The following is a 21982-nucleotide window of genomic DNA, read 5'->3' on the forward strand; positions in this document are numbered from 1 at the left end:
TGAAGCGCTTATTGTGAAAAACGTTAAAAGTTAAAGTCAGGAGTCGTACCAGTATGACTAGGGTACAAATATCTGTGCTCACTACAGAAATACTTACATGTTTTTATCGGGAATTGAACCTAGGACAATCGGCTTCACTACCGACTAGACCAGTGTTTTTGGTAACTGTCAAATATTCATGATGGGTTGTAGTAATCAGTAAAACCACAGAAAATTCCCTGTAGTTGACTCTGTTCACCCAGCTCAAATCACCTGGGTCAATTAAGTAAACTAAAAATACACTTTATTCACCTTTACGTCATTGTCAAATTTGTGACATATTTTTCGTTTACTTTGTTCACCCAGGTGCATTAGGTAAACTATTAGTTTACTTAATGTACTTGTGACCAACTGCAGGTGAACTAAGTTTTTTTTAAAGTTTATTTGATGTATTTATGACCGAATGCAGAAGAATTAAGCGGACTTAAATTTAATGTTCACGATGAATTGCCGATGCACCAAGTATATTTTTTCTTCGATTTAGTTTTCCTAACAGGGTCAAGTATTATGTTAGTTCCTAAATATAGTAAGTTTACCTGAAATAAATATATTCAAGACAGGAAAGGACTCTGACTTCGCAGTAGAAAACTAATTTGTTTTGTTCTACTACTGAGTTCCGAATAAAATAATCCGTTAAATCCTATTACAATGTATAAAATTTGATTAAAAATTATGAGATTAGGCCAAACGGGTCTTATAACTCTTATAATATTACCAGGAGAATGAATGCAGTGTATAATTGTTTCAATGAAACGGCCATAGCATGCTCATTGATATATTCAAAACGAAGGAATTACAAAGAGAGCATTGATGGCCTAGCGTTAGGTAAGTACCACGTACCACAAAATGAGCCAGTAAGTAGTTTCTGAAATTACTGAAACAAAACTGAAAAAAAAACGTGTAATACTAGGCACAAAAACGATTCCAGTCTATGGTTCCTTAATACTGTACAGAAATATCAGTGAGACTGCAAGTTTTCTGAATAATAAGTAATTTACAAACCTAGGAAAGGTTTATAAAAATTCCAAATGAAATGTTTAAGCTTTGTGTCCACTTTAGCTAGTGACATCTCGTATGCGATAGAAGAACTCAAACTGTAAGGTGGCGAGTAGCCGAACTAACCATAGGTATATCTGTCAATAATGTTGGCTCCACATGATAACTTTACACGCTCGAAAAAAGTATCTAAAGGACTCAGCAAGGAGGTTACATTGTTAAATACGACTAAATTACGTAGGTCGTTTTCGAGTATGTTGACGGCAAAGTAAAAACTTGTTTTTAATTTCGTCGTAATGCTTATATTCTGTCCCTCGCTCCCTGTCACGCATATAGCAATTCAATCCAGTATTTTTAAATAATGGCATTTGTAAAATGGGACAATTTTGCCAGCGTCAAGGTTGAACGATCAAATTTATATAAAGATTTCACCATATAAAAATGTGCTCGTAAAGCATGACGTTGTACGGTGATTGCTCATAGTAAAGTGATAGCAGCGGGCTAAGCACGGTCGCATTTTTATCGCCTGTCACGTTCTAATAGGTATGTAAGTGCGAAAGTGACAGGCATAGTGACAAATGATAAAAATGCAACCATGCTGCCACCGCTGGACTTTACAAATTTAATAGCTACGATGGATTGCCGGGCTTCCTATAATTCCTTACTAATGCCTCACTAAAACCTCTTTAGTTAATAAAACATTCAAATATCATTCAGATACTTTATTTAACGTATATAAATTGGACTAACATTTGCTTGACATTAGAAAAAAATCATAACGTTTGTGTTATAAATATTACAATAATGTCCTTCCCCTCCAAAGTGTGCTAGCGCCACTAGGTAAACACCACATTTTTATAGGAATATAACGCTATGGTGGCGCTTAACTCTGTCGCAGTGTGAATGCAATCAGTTTTCGTGTGCTGTCGCCATTTGTATGGTTGGTGTACACACTGTCGTGTCGGATAAAGCTAATTCTGCTTGACATTTGCAATGTCAAATTGGGCTAACATAGGTCAATCTAAAGTATGGACGGTACAGAAAGGACGACAATCTCTTATGGCAGAACTATTGCAAAAGTGACCAGCTTTCAGCTTTAACCCTTTGAACGCCAAGAAAATAAAATAAAAGCGTCGTTATCTAGTCCACAGCGCCAAGGCAACTATAGGTGTCATGACGTACGCTGTCAAAGTAGACTTTTTTTCAAGTAAGGGTTAGGTACAAAAGGTTAAATTATAGTTCCTAATAATCTCTCCAGTGGCGCTAGGTAGGCTCGTCGTAATTTGGTCGGGTTATTTGCTGCCCCTCCCCATTTCATCTCTATATTATTATACGTATATGATTCATGTAATATCCATGAGCCTACCTAGCGCCACCGGAGAGATTAGGAACTATTATTTAACCCTTTACCAGGCTGACAGTTCAAAATGACAATCGAATGTCAGTCTTACTCATCGAAAATAGAACACATGTTTGAAGAGCCGCATGTGTGAAATAATATTCCTTAGCCTGGCAAAGGGTTAACCTTTTCAACGCTTTCTCCCTCTCATCAAAATGTGGCATACACGCCAATATGTCAACTATTGAGAAACGAATTTAAACCTTATCTGTCAACAGTAAAATTGCTTTGACAGCGTCTGCCATGACCTCTTTAGTGGTCGTTGGCGTGGTAGGCACGACAGCACACGACCACTTTAGTGGCTCTTGGCGTTCAAAAGGTTAAAGCTGAAAGCTGGTTACTTTTGCAATAGTTCTGTCATAAGAGATTTTCGTCCTTTCTCTACCGTCTATGGACGCAGGATGGGTGATAGGTTAGGATGAGCGAAAACGAGATATGCAGTACAGATTAACATTCTGAACGCCAAAAATACCTACAATCGTCGTTACTTGTCGTACCCACAGGGCCAAGGACACCTATAGCTGTTCTGGCAGACGCTGTCGAAGTAACCTTCACACTTTCGAATACCTAAGGTTTACATTGGCCCCCTTGCGCCCGGGATTTTGGTGTTTGACTGATGTTGTGTTTATGACATAAAGCATTCAAAGGGTTAATGTATGGGTATCAAAGATAATTTGAAATAGAGGTGGATTCTAAAAAAAAAACTTTGTAACCACGATAAATTACTGCCATTTTCCGACACATGATTAAAACTTTTAGAACGCCATTTGACTTTGATCATTATTCTTTCACTGATATATGTTAAATTTGTTAATGAATAAATCTAATAGATCAAAAGCCAAATGCATGGCGGTATCGTTTCGAGCGATGGCGCCACAACCTTTAGCCGATGCTTGGTATGATGTTGCCACTTTTTATTCGTGCGTTCCAAAAGTTTTAATCATATGTCGAAAGATGGCAGTAACTTTACTGTGGCTACAAAATTTGCTCTTTGGTAATATGTAGTCGCCATTATATATATTGGAGCGGCCAAGATACTCACAAATATCTGAACATGCCTCTATTGTCAAGGCGTTAGAGTGCATGTTTCGATTTTTTTGTGCACTTCGGCCGCTTCGTTATGAGCGGTTTCAGCCTAGCGTATACGGCCCTTACAGCGATACGAGCTTATACGCGCGTTACATTTCCCTGCATTTGCTTTTTACGGGCATACGCGCGCGTTACTTTTACCTACATTTAGTCTATACCAGCTTACACGCGCGTACACGTACGCTTGTATAAAACGCTAATTGGAAACGGCCGTATACCTCATGGTGACACGCGACTATTAGTATATCTAAATTGACCAACGTAGACCCGATACGTACTTCGGACGTAAGTATGGAGTTCTCTACCGTCCATAGACGTAAGGTTAATGTACTAAGGGGGTTAATATTACGGCTTTGTTGATTAATGCGTTGTTTATGGTCACCAAAAACGATTTTCACGGTAGACCATCGAGGTCTACCGCGAAAATCGAAATTTCTCTATCCGCCATTGTATCGCTCGTTTATGCAAGAGTGATAGACGGATAGCAAAATTTTGATTTTCGCGGTAGGCACTTCATACTGATTTTTTTAACCCTTTGAACGCCAATAACACCTAAAGGCGTCGTCGCTCGTCGTGCCCACAGCGCCACGACGTTGTGGGCACGACTAGTAACGACGACTTTAGAAATATAATAGTGCATTCCCTTTTACCATAATTATACCTTATATAAACGATTTTGTAACGCTACTATGTAAACTAAATAAAAAAAGAGTTTAAAAATCTTGCCCTTGGTTCCACTCTAATAATAGGACGTACAGTAACGTACGTCTGAAATATACACCACCTTAATATATGGGCAATAAAGTCGTGTACACATATTTTTGGCACTTTTTTTGTATCGATATTTTCAGACGTGCCCGTACTATTATAGCAGTTTGTCATCCGTTTGCATATCTCACGTACACAGACCATTTGTCACAGTTAAAGCTTTCACTACTTAAATTTATTTTTTAGGAAATTTCATGTCACCGGTGAGTGACGTTAATCAGTCCGCTAATTGCGGTTGGTGCGACTGGCCCTTAGTATCGCTTTCAGACTTCGGTTACTAGACATCTCAGTCATTCATTTTCTTCTTGGTCGAATCATTAATTACATAATCAGTTTACCTATTCTCTTTCAGCCTTTTACATTAATATATTATATTATTATCTATACGACTTTGTATTGTCTCGCCGACTGCATCACATTTCCTTACGATAAGTTTCCTTCCTGTCTATAAGTGATCGATATACTCGTATTTACATTATATACAGCTTATATAAGTATTACATTTTAAGTGCAATTTCCAAGGCCTCTGCATGCTGCTATTATTTTTTACGGTCACCAAAAACGTATCAAGAAGTTATCTGTAACCGTACGCATTGTTATCCAATCCATTATTATAGTTAACCATCTTCTACCTGCGACTTCGTCTGCGTGGGATGATGATGATGATTGATAAAAACTATCCTATTATCTTCCTCGGGCCTCAAACTACCTCCAGAACAAATTTTATCTAAAGCGGTTTAAGCGTGAAGTGGTAACTGAGAGAGAGAGATAGAGATAGAGATAGAGAGAGAGAGAGAGAGAGAGACAGACGGACGAAAAGCCGAACCTAATATAGACATAAAACAGCTCTAGAATAGCTACATACTCGTAGTCTTAGCCTACAGGTACAGTTGACATAAAAGTGTTTAAGAGGTTCACCGAGCCACAGGTAGCTGTATTGGTCGCTATAATGCATGCTACTTGTAAGAAGTTAGTGTTACAGCTTAAAGTGAATCGTACAACCTTAACATCCATACACGCAATAAGCAGCTGCTATTTGCGTTTTCTGGGTCTAAACAGGCGTAAAAAAGTCTTTTAGAGCTCCTTATATCGGAAAAGAAAATAATACTTCACCCTTATAAGACGCTATTGTAGATCCTGTAGTTACAAACGAGTTACATCTTAATAATGATGTTACTGGAGTCTTACAAGCTAAACCTATAGCTTAGCAAGTACCTATAACGACATCCTAAGGTGACTAATTAATCAATAAATAAAATAAAAACTATACATTATAACGTAGGTACTTAACAAAAATAGACAGAATTATTACACAATATTGTCATTATGTTGGTATTTATGCACTTAGTACAGAACTTCTCGTATATTGTTTCTTCTTCTCTAAAATTTAATAAGGTGGGCAGCAAATATTAAAATGGTATACTTTATGAATTGTATATACAGATGTCAATCACAATGTAATAAATTAACTGTGATGATGAACTGTGGCCATCGTGGGACTCGAACCCACACCTCTGGATTGCCGATCCGAAATTTGTATCATACTTTTATAATAAGAGTCCCTTTAAAATATGAATAATAAAATAAGTATATAGTTATTGACAGTGTTATTAATTTCGCCGTCAAAATCTGCAGAGAACGTTATCAATGGACAACAATATTTACATTCATCTTTTCGCCATTATATTTCACTCCAAAAGGCAAGCTTGGATCACAAAAAATGCAACCTGAGTAGATAGTAGCAAAGGAAAAAAAAATGTACAATAACCTCATCAAGTGTTACAAATGTTGTCCAAAAAAAGCTGAAAGGCTCATCTATATAGGTCTAATACTGAAGGAGTAATACTTATAGATACTTAATTTACGATATTATAGCATGCACTCGTCTACATCTTATTTCTTCCACTAACCCTATTGTCATGTCATATATGTAAGTAAGTAGAATTAAACCTTCAAAAGTACCCTAGAAGTGACTTTAATACTACATACAAGTTTAAGGTTGACATAATATATATGACGACGATACAAGAAAAAAGGGCCTTTCTCAAATTGGTAAAAAGGAATGCTTTTCTTACTACTACTACTAAACACATACCATGGGCAATCGTCATAGTCTCAATTTATGGATCCCATGAATTAATCACACAATAAAAATGTCTGTGCATTAGAACAGAGTATATCCACAGAACGTAACATTCTGATATACCATGTCCGGATGATACTGTCTTCTAATGCACAATATAGTTGTTTTATTAGGCAATATGGAGAATTAATAATAAATAGGCTAACTTATACTAATACATTTAAGGGTAAATTGTCTTGTTTGCTTCAGGTTCGATCTTATAGGCTGGTCACACATATTGAAAGTAGATACCCGCATCTCTGAAAAAGAAATTGTGCGTTTTAGTTTTGGTTACGCTTACCTAGGGTGACTGCTATAGTTATTGGCCACTCCTAACAAATCAGGAAGAAAGAAGCCAATTGAAGTCTTATTGTTATGAGTGGCCAATTCCCATGTAGTGGCCAATAACTATAGCAGTCACCCTACTTAATTTATTTTTTATACATGAAACAAGCGTTTCAAATTTAGTGCTCTCTAAATATTTTAATTTCAAATTATTTATTTTCAACCATGTACAGTCAGCGTCAAATACTTCGTAGCAGTCAAAGTAGCCAAATAGTTCGGTACACCATATATTTAGTATGTACACAAACACATACAATACGTACCTACATAAAATAAAGTAACACACAGTCATAATACCTACAACTTTGGGAACAAATCAAATCATATTATTAAATATTTTGATTTGTGTTTTTTTTTTATTAAGTAGTCACAGTAGTAAGTCGACATAGTAAGTAGTATAATATAAATTATAAACTGAAAAATACAGTCTGTGGCATGCGCAAAACTCAACGCAGTCGGCGATCATTTTAGACTGCTACTCGCTAGACCTGATCGCTTCAGTGAGTGTAAAATTAAACGGAGTTAAAAGCGACGAAAGAGCTTGTCAGACTGTCTTCTCTTATAGACGGACTTCCCGACATTGACCTTTACCGAAATTCAACAGCGTAAAACACAATAAGTCCAAATTCATTTAAATATCAGTAATTACGTACCACAAGGCAAAACGGCTCCTTGTCGATATATGTGGGCCTGGTCGCAATGGGAGGGCACAACGTGTCGTCATGGAGGCCCTCGGGAAAGACTTTCAGTAAATCTCCACGATCATTTATTTATTACAATATGTACACAAGTACATCACATTATATTTGTTTTTCTTGATTGTATAACAATCATCTTAAAACCGTGGCAACTTTTGGATATTCTGTCATCTTGATTTATAATTTAAAAAAATTTCGCATTTTCGGGCCCAATTTTTAGCTGGTCAACTTTTTTTTGTATGAAATATTAATGTCTACCTCTATGAGTACATAATATAATTAAACGGATCGTTTATTTCAATGAAATATAAAATAAAAATACATATTGTATGTGTTTGCGCCATACGAGTACATATAGTTGAACCGAATTCTAAGACTGCCTCTTCGTCTTAGACGCTAAGAGTCCTGGTTGCACAATAAAGTACTTAATAAGAAAGTATCTAATAAATTAAAAAGTTACTTAAGAGAAAAATTACTGCCTTATGTGAAACGTTTCTGTTTAATAATAATGTTTAATTTCGTTGGTATGTTATGAAATGTTAAGAACGCAAACATTTGATTTATATAAACGTTATTATGAATGTCTGCCTACATGGAATGGGGTCCATTTGACTTTGAGATTAGAGAACGAGTGATGTAGCACGGTAATATTACCTATTAGGTACCACAATATGTACATATTTATTAATAAACATACCTTATGACAGCAATCTTTTTTTCAGGAGCAGTTCCGCTGAACACTTAATTCCTCTGGTTTCGTTTGCATATCATTACACAAATTTTCACTGCAAGTATTATACAATATATATTTAAGTTATCATGTTTATATACATACAAGTACATATAAGTTTTGGGTCATTGTATATAACAAGTAATATTTACAAATGATAAATGTCCATTAGGATATAATACTAGCGTCTCTAATTATCGAATCTTGTAAATTACAATTGTTTATCTCGCTTTCGAATTTATTAATGATCTGCCGGTAGGGTGCAGAGTAAAATATACTAACTTTGTAAATCAGCAGCACCGTGGGTCTTGGCCTCCAGTACAGGATACGCAACTCGCGTTGTTTTGCGCGACTTCTCGCATAGCATCGTTGCTCAAAATTCTGACTCTTCCTCCAACGAAACCTGATTTAATATAAAACTGTTTTAGGTACCTATCGAAGTCTAGTTATTATTTATGTTACCCTCTTAATTAAGTAATATTATTTATATTACATTTATTTAAGTACTAGTTTCTGCCCTCGACTTCGTACGCGTAGACGTAGAATGATGATGAATCATAGAAACTATCCTGATGTCCTTCCCCGGCTCTGAAACAATCTCCATACCAAATTTTACACAGAGTTTATTTTTTATTTTATTGATTCAAAAAATTTACACAGCATTACAGCAAACTAATACACTGTGAAATTTTTAATAGACAGTATGTATACAAACTAGGTACATGATACAGTCTAGAAAGGAAAAAGAGAACAAATGTAAGAAAGAAAAACAAATAAAAAACAGAAGATTCTCGCTTATCCATCGTCTCACAGAACTTCATACATTCTTTACACATATCCATCCTACTACTTGCAAATACATTACATTCCGGTGCTGATGCGAGGAGCGCGATATATTGTAGAGCGCGGACAAGTGGTGATTTGCCATGGGACATAGTGCGTGTTTTAGGCACCGCTAATAGGTGACGAATTCGTGGTCGGAAATTAAATTGGGCCTTAGCCACAGATGGAACGAACAGGCGTACGAGCTGTGCAACCAGTTCAGGCCAGTCTGAGTTCCACCGTAAGACGTTACATACAGTAGTCAATAGCCCGTAGTTACGTCTCACCTCTAAGGAATTAAACCCTAAAACGCCAAGCAGGAACTTTGATGGGTACAAATATGGGTAATACCCGTAAACCTTTTTATATAATAATCGCAGAAACGCTTTCTGGATTTTTTCCATAAGCAAGACGAGTGATATGAGTTATTATCGCATTTATAATATTTATAATATATATAGTAAGAATGGTAGAAGTGTGTAGATTATCGTAAAAAAATAAACAAAATGAAATAGATATTAAACAATGGCGACGCCTTTTCGAGAGAAAGAAACCTTTTTTAATTCTGAGTTCTAAACTTTGACTAGCACTCAATTATACTTTAGGCTCCTGGGCGGGAAATGGATTACCTGCACAATGATACTTGAGACCGTGTGATCGACAAGAACAAACTCATCTCCACTTTAGGAAGTTGTAAGGTAATGCCCTAATATATATTTTTTACATCTAATACCTTTGGTATTGTTTCCTTGTATACCTATATACCACTGTAACTTGGAATGCGACTCGCAAAATGCTATTAGACCAACCCACTTGTGGGGCTATTTAGAATTTTGATAACGGGTATCCATATTATGTAAAGCTTACCGTTTGTATTTTGTACCATCGTAATGGAAGACGGGAGTTAAATCAAAAGCGCAACTACATACATACATGCATAAGCAACATATGGACGTGTTTAATAAGATAACTTTGTCAAGTTTACATGATCAGTAAAAAAACCTATTCTGGTCAATTCTATTCAGTTTGCGAAGAATGCCTATTCAGTATATATTATGTATACTTTTTTATTCACACTGATTAAATTTAGGAAGTTTATTTAATTTCTAAGAGTGGCGAAAGTACGTCCAATAAAAACCTCTCAAGTCTCCACATATAAATTAGTTTTCTAACAAGGATTCGAACCCAGAGTCGCTTTTTTCTTAGCCAGGGTTTCTATCCAAAAGGCTACAAACAGTTATCTTAGTTTCAATTCTGCTAAGTGGTGCAGTAAGTGGATTGTAGCATCTATATTTTCTTACCAGGATTCGAACCTGGGACCGCCTACTTCTCAGTTTAAAGTAGTTTGTAGGGATCCTTCTTACAAATATCAACATCTTCGTCACATGTAATATACGAACACACATACATACTTAACGATATGATTCCATACTCGTACATACCTACGTGCACGGCAAATACTTCGCTTTACATTATGATACAAAATCAATAGATATAAATAAGGCTTAATTAGTACCTACAACACAAGCCTAGGTACCTACAACACAAGCCTAGGTACCTACAACACAAGCCTTATTAAGCTTACTGAGGGACTTAGTCAATTTGTGTAATAATGTCCTATAATATTTATTTATTTATTTATTTATTAGTAACATAATTAGGTACTTATTATAATGAAAGGGTTTTTTTTTTGCAATGTTTCAAATTGGCTAAGAGGTAGTTAGTTAAAAATATGTATTGCGTACGCGATCCAATATTCCCTTCTCATCTCCTGTAGACAGGATTTCAGGATAAAACTAACCTACATCCTATCTCCGAGGACTCCCTGAATTGAACTTCATTTGAATCAGAGTTAGATACTAATCGCATTTATAATATTAGTAGGGATTTACATTTAACATTACACTTATTAGATATACCTAGTCAAATGTTCCGAACTCTACAGCCGCTACTTATACGTATAGTCAGCATCAAAAGTAGCTATCATTCTACATACATTCATACACACATTGGACATACATGCCTACGCATGTGTAGTCTTTAAGAAGCTACTACTAAGTACTATAAGTATAAATTAAAAAAAAAACAGTGATAATTACAACAATGTCACCTCACAACCATCTAAGAACCATCGCTGGTGTATCACAAATGCTTTACATATAACTTAACCTAAAGAGATACGTCTCTATACACAAAAAACCGGCCAAGTGCGGGTTGGACTCTACGAAGGGTTCCGTACAATTATCTATAAAACGGCAAAAAAATATGTTTGTTGTATGGGAGGCCCCTTAAATATTTATTTAATTTTGTTTTTTAGTAGGTATATGTTGCTATAGCGGCAACAGAAATACATTATCTGTGCAAATTTCAACTTTCTCACTATCACGGTTCATGAGATACAGCCTGGTGACAGACGGACGGACGGACAGACAGACAGACGCACGGACGGACAGACGGACAGACGGACGGACAGACGAACAGACGGACGGGCGGACGAAAGGACGCACAGATGGACGGACGGACGAACGGACAGACGGGCGGACGGACGGACAGACGGACGGACGGACGAACAGACGGACGGACGGCCGGACAGCGGAGTCTAAGTAATAGGGTCCCGCTTTACCCTTTGGGTACGGAACCCTAAAAAATCAACTGCGACAAAATACTTTGTAACGCGAACTGTACAGATATATTGGAAAAGTGTTCGATGGTGGCAGATACTTTTGGCGCGTTGTTTTATCCACTATGATAGATGCTGACAGTACCACTCTGAAGATTATTTAAATAAGTATTTAGGTTAAAACTACACACCTACTTACAAAATAAAAACAAGCCAATATTGTCACCAATATAATTATAAATTATCTCCGTTTCAATTTGACAACATCGCTCCGATTACACCTGATCACCGCCGTAGCCAAACTAATGAAGAGCTTTTCGTCTAAGCAATGCAAAAAAAAAAAACACACATTAAGGGATGATGAGTTACACATTAAAGTTTCCTAGTACCTATAGGGGAATATGACATAAAAAATATTTTATTTCTGTTACGCACGACTCATATTTGGTACCAACTATTTATGTATATTTGTAGCCATTGTACTATAGTTCTCTACCTTGACAAAAGTACTTACATTAGTTTTAGGTAACAGTTCTCACATCGTAACAAAAAGGTTACCAAGGTATTTGCAAAAAACATATCAATTAAATTCCCGTACGAGGATTCGAAGCCAGGCTCGCCTACTTCATAGACAGAGTATTGGTAATACGAGTATGTACTCGTAATTAGTGGTTCTTCTCTAAGCTAACCCACAGACATAACTCGGCAATATTATGCGATTATTTTTTCTGTTTCTTGGGATATCAGTATATTTGTAATTTATTCATTTATTTAATCATATGACACTATTACAAATGTTGGTCGAATTTCAAAACAAATAAAAAAGTATCAAGGTTAATCACTCAGTGGGTAGCGTTTTCATAATGAGAAAATCGAGACTTTTCGAGGATAAATTCATATGATCTTAAATTACTTAAAGAAGATATAGGCTTACATATCTTTGACTTACTTGTTACGAACATACATGCCTGCGCATGTGTAGTCTTTAAGAAGTTTAAGTTTAAATTTAAAAAAATCGACAATTATAACAATGTCACCTCAAAACCATCTAATAACCATCGCTGGTGTATCACAAATGCTTTACATATAACTGCAACTAGATCAGTAGAACTGATTTGGAAATAATTGGGAATATACATTTCTATGTATACACAATATCTTACCATAAATGCATTTTGTATAACGTCTCGGTTTCGTCAGGCATAAGTTTCCGACTGTTAAAATAAGGATCGCCCTCCACTTCTTAATTATTATAAGAAGGTAGCTCAACATAGTTGCTCTGGTCCATTCATGATTTGTCTCCTTGTATATCCAGGCCAGTTGAAAGCAGATTTGCAGTTATGAAAATAAAAAAACATTATCAGTCACAATCACTTATATTTTAACTGAAAAATACACTCACATAATTAAAGATAACTTAAATAACTTTAAGCCCCTTCTTACCCCTTAAGGGTTAAATTTCAGAAAATCCTACCTTAGGGCACCTCTACATCATTTTGTACTATATATGTAATGTTTTAAATTTCATAGTTTTAACTTCAACGATTTATTAAGCTGTATGTGTTGTCTGTCAGTATATAAGTAACGAAACTGTTTTATAAATAGGTAAGTTTTTGCCAAAAAAAAAGTTTTTATCTTTTTTGGGTACAAACCTTTGTCGCTGACTGTACTTTTCTTACCATAGGTAACTAAATACTCATCGAGATAATTCTAAAAACCCCAAACACAATATAGTTCCGTTGTTTCATCACAGAGTTTCTATGGCCACCTCCTGTATCCGTCATCAGATCAGCTCGATGGTACCATAATATTGCATTGTCACCCGACTTATATGTTATTATGTATGCAAATCTTCAGCTTAATCGGGAATCGGGAAGTGGGTCAATTTTAGTTTCCAAGATTTGACCCACCCTAACTAACAAACTTACATACTAACAGAGCAAGTTAAATAAAAGCTTGTATGGGCTTACATAAACAAATAAAGATATCCGTGTTCATCATGCTAATAAATGCCCTTATCGGGAATCGAACCCGGGATTTGCAGTTTTGTGGGTAGAATCACCAGCAACTACTCGTAAGCTAAGCGACCGTCGTAGATTGCCGACTTGCTGTAACATTACTAAAACCTGGTGCTTATATAAATACTTTGTCAAAATTCAAAACTAGTAATTCATTTTTCATTTTCTTCTTCTGGAACTTACTTTGCATAAGTATCTAAACAATCGTTTTATAACGGTTAAGCTAACTTAATAAAATGAAACCTGTAAGTATGTGATATGAATAAACTAAACTAAACTATCGGACGGGCCGGGCCGTACGCCTGGTTGCCTCTGTAAAAAAGAGTAGCTTATACGTTTTTACTACCTACATCCTAAATGTCATTATCATTATTATACCTATATACACTCCTAGTCTAATGGCTCTAACATACAAATAGACAAACAGACAGACAGACGGACGGACGGACGGACAGACAAAGGACGGACAGCTGGGAACGGACGGACGGCCGACGAACGAACGGACGGACGGACGGACGGCCGACGAACGAACGGACGGACGGACGGACGAACGGGCGGACGGACGGACGGATGGATCTTTATTGCCATTTTGGCTACGAAACCATTAATTCTAAATATTAGAACGTCGTGCTCGACTACAGTTAACTTATAACAAATAATGCTTATAACCTCGGAATACAACAAGTATAATAATAATAATAACTTAAGAGTAGTGAAAATACCTTTGAAATCATTTATTACTCACATATACTTGTGCATCTTATTTCAATTGTTCCAAACATGACTAGGATAGGTAAATTGGTTTATTATGGAGTTCCGTTGATCATTATACGATCTTAATGAGCACTAGAACAGGTCCTCTTTTTCAACAAATTTCAACAAATAAATCTAATGATCAGATATGGAATATAATTAACAAAGTATCTACCTAACTACAGTATTTATTTGTAAAGAATAAGTATAGTGTTTTTACGTGGTAGGTGGCAATTGGTTGCTTATTCTGCTATTAGTACTTTACAGGTTATACCAGCATGCTAATATCTTACGAACGACTATAAAGCTATCATCATAATACTTATAAGTTAACATTGACGGTGTAATGTTTTTTAGGAGCAGCTCCAATTCACCAAGAGTAATTTATTCTTTAGACACATCAAAGACATGCACACAAAAACTGCTAAAATCATAACTCTATCTTTTTGGGTTTGTCGTTATCTCGTTAAATAAAATCAGCCGGATGGAGAGCCTCCTCCTTTTAAAAGTCAGTTGGAAATACAATGATAATTATCGCAGGTCTGCAAGTCCGCTATACTTATAGTCAACAGCAGCAAACGCATGCAATCTTAGTAGAATAAAAGTCAACTAACCTTGTCAATAGGACGGAACACTGATCAAATCTTGGGAATTTATGGTTTTTATTGTAAATTAGTTTGGTAGATTTTCTTTTAGAATTATTTTCTGTAAATAAATTTATGATTTTAAATGACACCCGATATAAAATGACAAATGTCACTTTTATTTTTTAGTGCTTTATTCATAGACTATGATGACGCCTTTCTAAGATGTTTGGACTAGATTGTCGATTTTAACCTTGGAGGATTTGACAATTGGAGAATTTTCTGTACAAAACAAGCCTGTTACAGTCTACTGATTTTTGCGGGGGAGGGGCACGTCAAACATCTATGAAATTATGACGTAGAAAAATAACACTTGCTCTGCGTGTGCTATCAAAATCGTTGCAGACTTGTCTTGTTCTGACTGTAGTCGTGCCCACAGCCCCACATCGCCAGGGACAACTAAAAACGTCTGTCATAAGACACTGTCAAAATAAACTTGACACTTACAAGTTAGGTATACATTAGCTTGCTTGCGCCCGGGACCTTGGCATGTCAAAGAGGTTTTTGTTTATGATGTAAATAAACCCTTCGGCCGCGTATGGAACCGGAGTTTTGTAACCAGTTACATAAAAATAAAAAATGATCCTCGTAGGATACTGGTATCCAAGTAATAGGATTTTTACCTTTACTGATACCTGTATGATTGTTCGTAACTAGTATCCAGTAAGGAATAAATAATACTCTTATGAAACCATGAGTCATCCGGACCCATGCTTTACCGAGGACCTATACCATATTATTTTTTTTGTAATTGAAGACATCTGGAATAAGTGACGAATATCGTGGTGAGAAAAGAGTGAAAAGTACCAGGGCAACAGAAAGTATTACGCTTAGTTCATGATATTTGAGTTGCAAAGTTATGCCCGTTTCACACGAGGGCAGAGCAGCGGGGCAGAATAGTAGGCAGCACAAGCTGAGACAGAACAGTACTATACTATTCTGTCTCAGTTTGTGCGTTCAGGTTGTAGCAGTACCGTGCTAGGTGTTATGAAAACGTCAGTTATATAAAGAATGTTGAGTGCATGATATCAAAAGAGGTTGATAATACCATACCTATCTTTCAAGCAGTTACCTGCGAGGAATATAAAGTACTTACTTACTCGTAATCATTAGGAAGTTTTCCTAGGTTGTAACTCGGTTACGTGAAAGGAAAAAAATATATCACTTGGATACCAGTATCCTATGAGGATCATTTTTTCTTCTTAGGTAACTGGTTACAAAACTCCGGTTACATACGCGGCCGAAGGGGATGTAAAGCGTAAATGAAAAAGCTAATTTAGCCTTGCAGCGCGTTTATAAATAATATTGAATGGCGTAATATTATTTCTATGATGCTAGAGTTTTGTAATCAATAAAAACGTAAAACCTAAATAAAAAAATAAATAATACTAAAGTTGAAACTAAGTGTAGAAAATAACAAAGGAAAAATAAAAATATACTTACCTACAAAATAATAAAAAAACCCAATCACAAAGAGAACACCCCGTCCAATAAATCTGCCTGCGGCATGGACCCCATGAAACTGGCGGCGTTACCTCTCTGTATCGCAAGGAAGATACGTTTAGAGAGGTACGCGCCAGTCCTGGGGTCCCCTGTTGTGTCGACAAGCCGCGCCGACAGTGCCCTCATAAATGCTTTCATGTCGGCTGACCAGGGACCAAAAGTCTCAACCGAGAGCGCCGCGCAAACTCATGGACTTTGAGTAAGGCCGAGTATTTGCGGCGCTTGAGCATCTGGGCCTGGTCAACCGCAGCGCCGGCCTGATTGCGGGCTGCCCCAATGTGGGACTGTGGAAAGGTGTCGACACACGTTGCGTCCCACACCAGTACGATAGACGATTCAATAGATTAAATAAATAACCATATGCTGTTTTTTCCTTGTGATTGACATCTGTATATACAATTTATAAATAGTATATTGTTAGCCAAGAGATGAAAGGCACCCATTTGAATTGGTGCTTTTCACCCGAGTTAAACACTTTAATTTTCATTTCATATTTGAGGAAATTAAAAGACTTGTGCATTTCACAAAATACTGCTAAGTAGGTATAAACTAAAATAATAGGTAGGTAGGTATAAAGTTTAAATAATAATAATAATAATAAACTTCAGTAGCGTGCTTTCAATTAACAATTTCGGTAAAAATATCGGTATTTATGGAATGGAGAGAGACAAATCCATTTAAAACCAAATTTTAATTGCTTATAGTACAAAAAGATGAACTTAAAAAGTACAGTGCTCTAAAGCAGAAACTTATCATTTTCTGTACACTTTTTAGAACAACGGCCCACTTCCAGAGAATGAGAAATGAAAAGCATATATAACAAAATCCCGCTGGACTTAAAACAAACCACTGGCGACGAATGTTTCAATAAAAACTTAAATCCAAACTAGTGTCTGACGCGTACTGATCAGTCGATGCCTTTTACGAGACCTAGCATTATATCAAGTAAGTGGGTAAAACAAAGTATATATAAAAAAAACACTTGCTCAGCCTTGCCTCTCAAACAAACATAATAAGTACGGACATTTGAATTTTTATTTTAGGTTTAATTTTATTAAAGAATAGAATTTGCAGTTAAACAGTTAAACCATTCTATTTAGAGGCTCATGGTTACTGTTCTATGGTAAAAGAATCAATATGTATATACTACTACAAAATACTAGAGACAGTACATCAGAACCTTCAATCGTGTATGACGAGGGCTTTCAATGAAAAACGATATTCAACTCACAGTCTTTCCTGGACAATACTGATTACAAAATCATAGTACACGTTACATTACTTAGCCTAAGAAAACCAGTGGGTTTGATTTGATCCCAAGAACCACCACTAACGCCATCTTCTCCCGCTTCTTTTCGTCTGAAGATTGATTTTGCTCTATTTGTAAAAGATAGCGTGATTATACACTTGTTAAAAGCGATTGATGGCACAATTCAGCCGTTCTCCGACATTTATATCACGCAGCACAGGTTTTGCATACGCCAGACGCTTAGCAGCAAGGAATCTGCTGTCTGGTTACACGCCCTTCCGTCTGTACACACTGAAACTCTCTTCGAATATCACACTTAGTGCTTTGCAATCTGCCTGCGACTCGGTGCCACTGCGGTAATGATGTCGACGCCGACGTGATCGACCACCCGAGGTCCTCGCCACGACGCCTTTGAACACAACAGGCACGCCGTGCTCAACGATATTCTGTCGGTCTCTTATTGTCAGCGTCAACATGCTAGTTCTACATCAACTAATTTCAATATAGCCCAACATTCTCAGGGATGATGGGAAGAGTGACGGAATTTTTAGCTAGACTTCTTGAACGTAGCCACAGCGTTTCAAGATTATTATTATAGTTATAATATAAATGGCACAATGTTTACGAAGTCGTGGTTGGGTATTTAATTTTTTTCATTTATACATTCAAAATATCATGACTGTATTAGCAAATTGTTCACTAATGATTGAAAATGTCATTTTTGATAGAAGGTGACAACTCTATTTTTGTTCATGCATAGACAATTTTGTTATAACTTATCTATATACGTTTTAATAAAATGATGGAGTAAGACCGACGGCATTAACGTCGTTCTTAAATGTAAATATTTAAGTACAATTATGACATGTAGCGGCATCTATTGTTGAGTAGAAAACATTTTTTGTAGAGATTCAAAAGAATTAAAAGCACAGATTTGTAGGCTTTTACGACGCTAAAATTCTCTCTTCTTCTCAGAATATATGCGTCCACTACTGAAGACATGCCTCTTTCATGGATTTCCATGTTGTTCTGTATGCAGCGGTTCTATTCCAGGTCGGTCCTGCCGTCTTTCTGATATCGTGCGACACTTATGAAGATACGAAAACTATCCATCACCCGAGAGGCATTTGACCGATTTTTAGGCTTCTGTACCTCGGTTAAATACGTCTATCTGTCCAGCTGTAGCCTATTTGTCCCGAAACTATGTATACATAGTTTCGGGTTATAACCAGTTAATAACTACAGTTAACATTTGGTACAGATATTGAAGTACCTAAGTCTGTAACCCAAAGACGGCCATGAAACGTATATAAATTACTCTTAAAAATTAAAAAAAAAGTTATGCAAACGATATCGTGTTAAAATATTGAATGAAAGGACTCATTAAGAGAATCTCATTATAAATTAAAGATAAATAGTTTAGAAGTTATTTAAGATATGGGAAAAAATAACCATTCCCCCACCTTCCGGCCTAGAACAGGAGTGGCGCGCCAGGATATCGCCCGCGAAATAGACTACCCGTATTTTTGAAGCGGTATTCATTAGAGAGGGACTGGTAATTTATCTCACAAGTGAAATACTGTCGCGGCACTTCTGTGCTGAAGTCTTCTTGTCTCCGAAACTACCACTAATTAGGTAGGTACACCACAGTAGATTTACAGTATTGTACACTAAACGTACTTTTTATACCCACATAAATCCCATAATGGGTCACTGATGCATTAAATTTGTTAACATAGTAAACAAAAAGTAAATTAAAGTATACTTAATGCACCCATAATTGGTCACAGGTGCATTAAATTTACTGTCTGTTAGCTTTGTGCACCTCAGGTGAACAAAGGGGAATCAAATATACTTAAAGTTTACTTAATACCCCCAAGAAAATCATAGGTGAACTAAGTGTATTTTTAGTTTACTTAATTGACCCGGGTGATCTGAGCTGGGTGAACAGAGTCAACTACAGGGGATATTCAGGGTCTCGGCTTTCAACCACAACACGTGACACGAAAAACCCAAAACGATTACTGATACCTAGTCGATGCAAAATTTAATACCGTTTTACGATTCTTTCTCCTATTTTTAGAAATAGAAATGTGAATTGTATTAACTCTGTGAATGTGAATTTTTAGGCATCTTTTTTGCATATTTTTCGAAAACGATTTGACAGTCAAAATTTGAACCCACCACGCTTTTTGACCACCACACACGTGAATGGTCCTCCCTTCCTTGTGGCCTCCTTTACCTACACCGTTAATTGCACAGTAAACCTTCATAAGGGTCCCAAGGTCCAAACACTGATCATATGAAACTGATCTGCAATCTAAATATCACTACAACTATGAATCTTATTTTATTTTATTTTCTTTATTGGGGAAAAAAACAGACATAGGCAGATGATACAGAAAAGAGGATATTGGTTTTTACATTATAAGTGCAACCTACATCCTGAGACAATTCCCACTAGGATTTATAAACTAATAATTTATAAGTGGCATCTATATATATATATCTATCTATATCTTGTTCCCCAGATATAGGTCCCATAACGCAAAACGCGTTGGAAGTAGCCGCAATTGGCATTCATTGTTCGAGACCTGATTCGGTAAGTAGTACGATCTTTATATGGTACAATACGTGTATTGGAGCGTGTCTATTGTAGAATTTTCATAAGCCATTTGCAGTTTAGAAATCGTTTAGGTACAGTTTAAGGATTTTGAGGAAGTCCATAGATATAATTAATGTAGATATTCTAATTGGGGTTGAAATTGTTTTAGAACTGAATATTCCTCATATTCATACTCTTTTATTGGTAAAATATACAATTTTACATGTCAGCAATAAAATACTCACAACAAAATAAAATAAAACTAAAAAATGTTAACTATTAAATGTTTATTAAGAAGGACATAATACTACATTTACTATTCATTGCATCTACATTTGTCAACGTAACGTAGGTGTACATGAATTCAGTACCCCTAGTGTAAATTTAGTCGATATCGAAACGTGACGTACGCGTTTGCGTTAAGTGTCATTTTGTATAGGATTTTGAGTTTCCAAAACGTCCCGCTTGGCGCGCTCTTTCTAAATCCAATACAAAATGAGACTAAACGCAAACGCGTACGTCACGTTTCGAAATCGAATTTATTTACACTACAACTTTATTTATCCTGCGTTTACAGATCACTGTTATGAAATACAAAATACGGTTATTTAAACTTCTGAAAGTCCGAAACGACAATTTACCAACCTTAAATATGCAAGAAAACAAAACAAAAGACCGTGAACGTACAAAATGTTTCACGTTCCATTATCATTGAAATGGTGCTCCGTTTTGCTATGAAATGCAAGTTTGTATTACATAAATAGCATTTCTGAAATGCACCCCCAATTTTAACTTGGCATTTTGCTAGACTTTGCCAAATAGGTCAGATTCCTATACACATGTATTTTACATAGAACCATTGAAAGCTAAACTTTCAATGTCGAGATTAGAGATTCTAATCCAGGTTTTTGGAGGGATACCAAATAGCTAGTTCTAGATAAAGATTTGTTGGAAATTCGACTATAAAGCCAGTGTAATAAGAGTTTTTTGGCAACGGTTTTGCTAAACGGGCTAAATTCTGGGCGGTATGCCAGCGGTCAAGGTAGGAGGTTATTTGTATTTGAAATGCGACCTAATGACATCTGTATCATTAATGGTACCTATTTAAGTACCTGCAGAAAATTCATTATTGTTACTGTCCGCTTAGGAATCATTTTTGATACATTTTGTTTAATAATCGAGATTTATTCAGTTTATTCTGATGGTTATTTTTATGTTTTTATTTCTATCATGAAATTTCGTTCGAAAAACAATGCCAATAGAGATTTTTTAAAGATTCTTAAGAAGCAAAATAAAACAAAGCAGGTCACTGTTATGAAATACAAACAAACTATCATAATATTCATAGTTTTAAGACAAGTATATTATTACTTATGTAACATATAATGCAATTATGTTCATTATTAGAGACCCCTGAACCCCCTGAATATAAGACAACAGACTCTTCTTCTTCCTCGCGTTGTCCCGGCATTTTGCCACGGCTCATGGGAGCCTGGGGTCCGCTTGACAACTAATCCCAAGATTTGGCGTAGACACTAGTTTTTACGAAAGCGACTGCCATCTGACCTTCCAACCCAGAGGG

The 21982-nt window shown here is 36.2% G+C and overlaps 1 protein-coding gene and 1 long non-coding RNA gene across 3 annotated transcripts in view; both read right to left on the reverse strand.

Annotated features, from left to right (window-relative positions):
* Nucleotides 1-21982, reverse strand: part of LOC133520834 (centaurin-gamma-1A) — a 491067-nt gene that overhangs the window by 98757 nt on the left and 370328 nt on the right. The gene's annotated exons all lie outside the window — the stretch shown is intronic.
* Nucleotides 1743-10840, reverse strand: LOC133520840 (uncharacterized). Its single transcript, XR_009799811.1, has 3 exons — nucleotides 8469-10840; nucleotides 8154-8241; nucleotides 1743-6673 (listed from the first exon to the last, which is right to left on the reverse strand). It is a non-coding gene; the product is annotated as an uncharacterized LOC133520840 (long non-coding RNA).

This window comes from Cydia pomonella, chromosome 8 (genome assembly GCF_033807575.1).
Source record: "Cydia pomonella isolate Wapato2018A chromosome 8, ilCydPomo1, whole genome shotgun sequence".
In the NCBI taxonomy this organism is placed as follows: domain Eukaryota; kingdom Metazoa; phylum Arthropoda; class Insecta; order Lepidoptera; family Tortricidae; genus Cydia; species Cydia pomonella.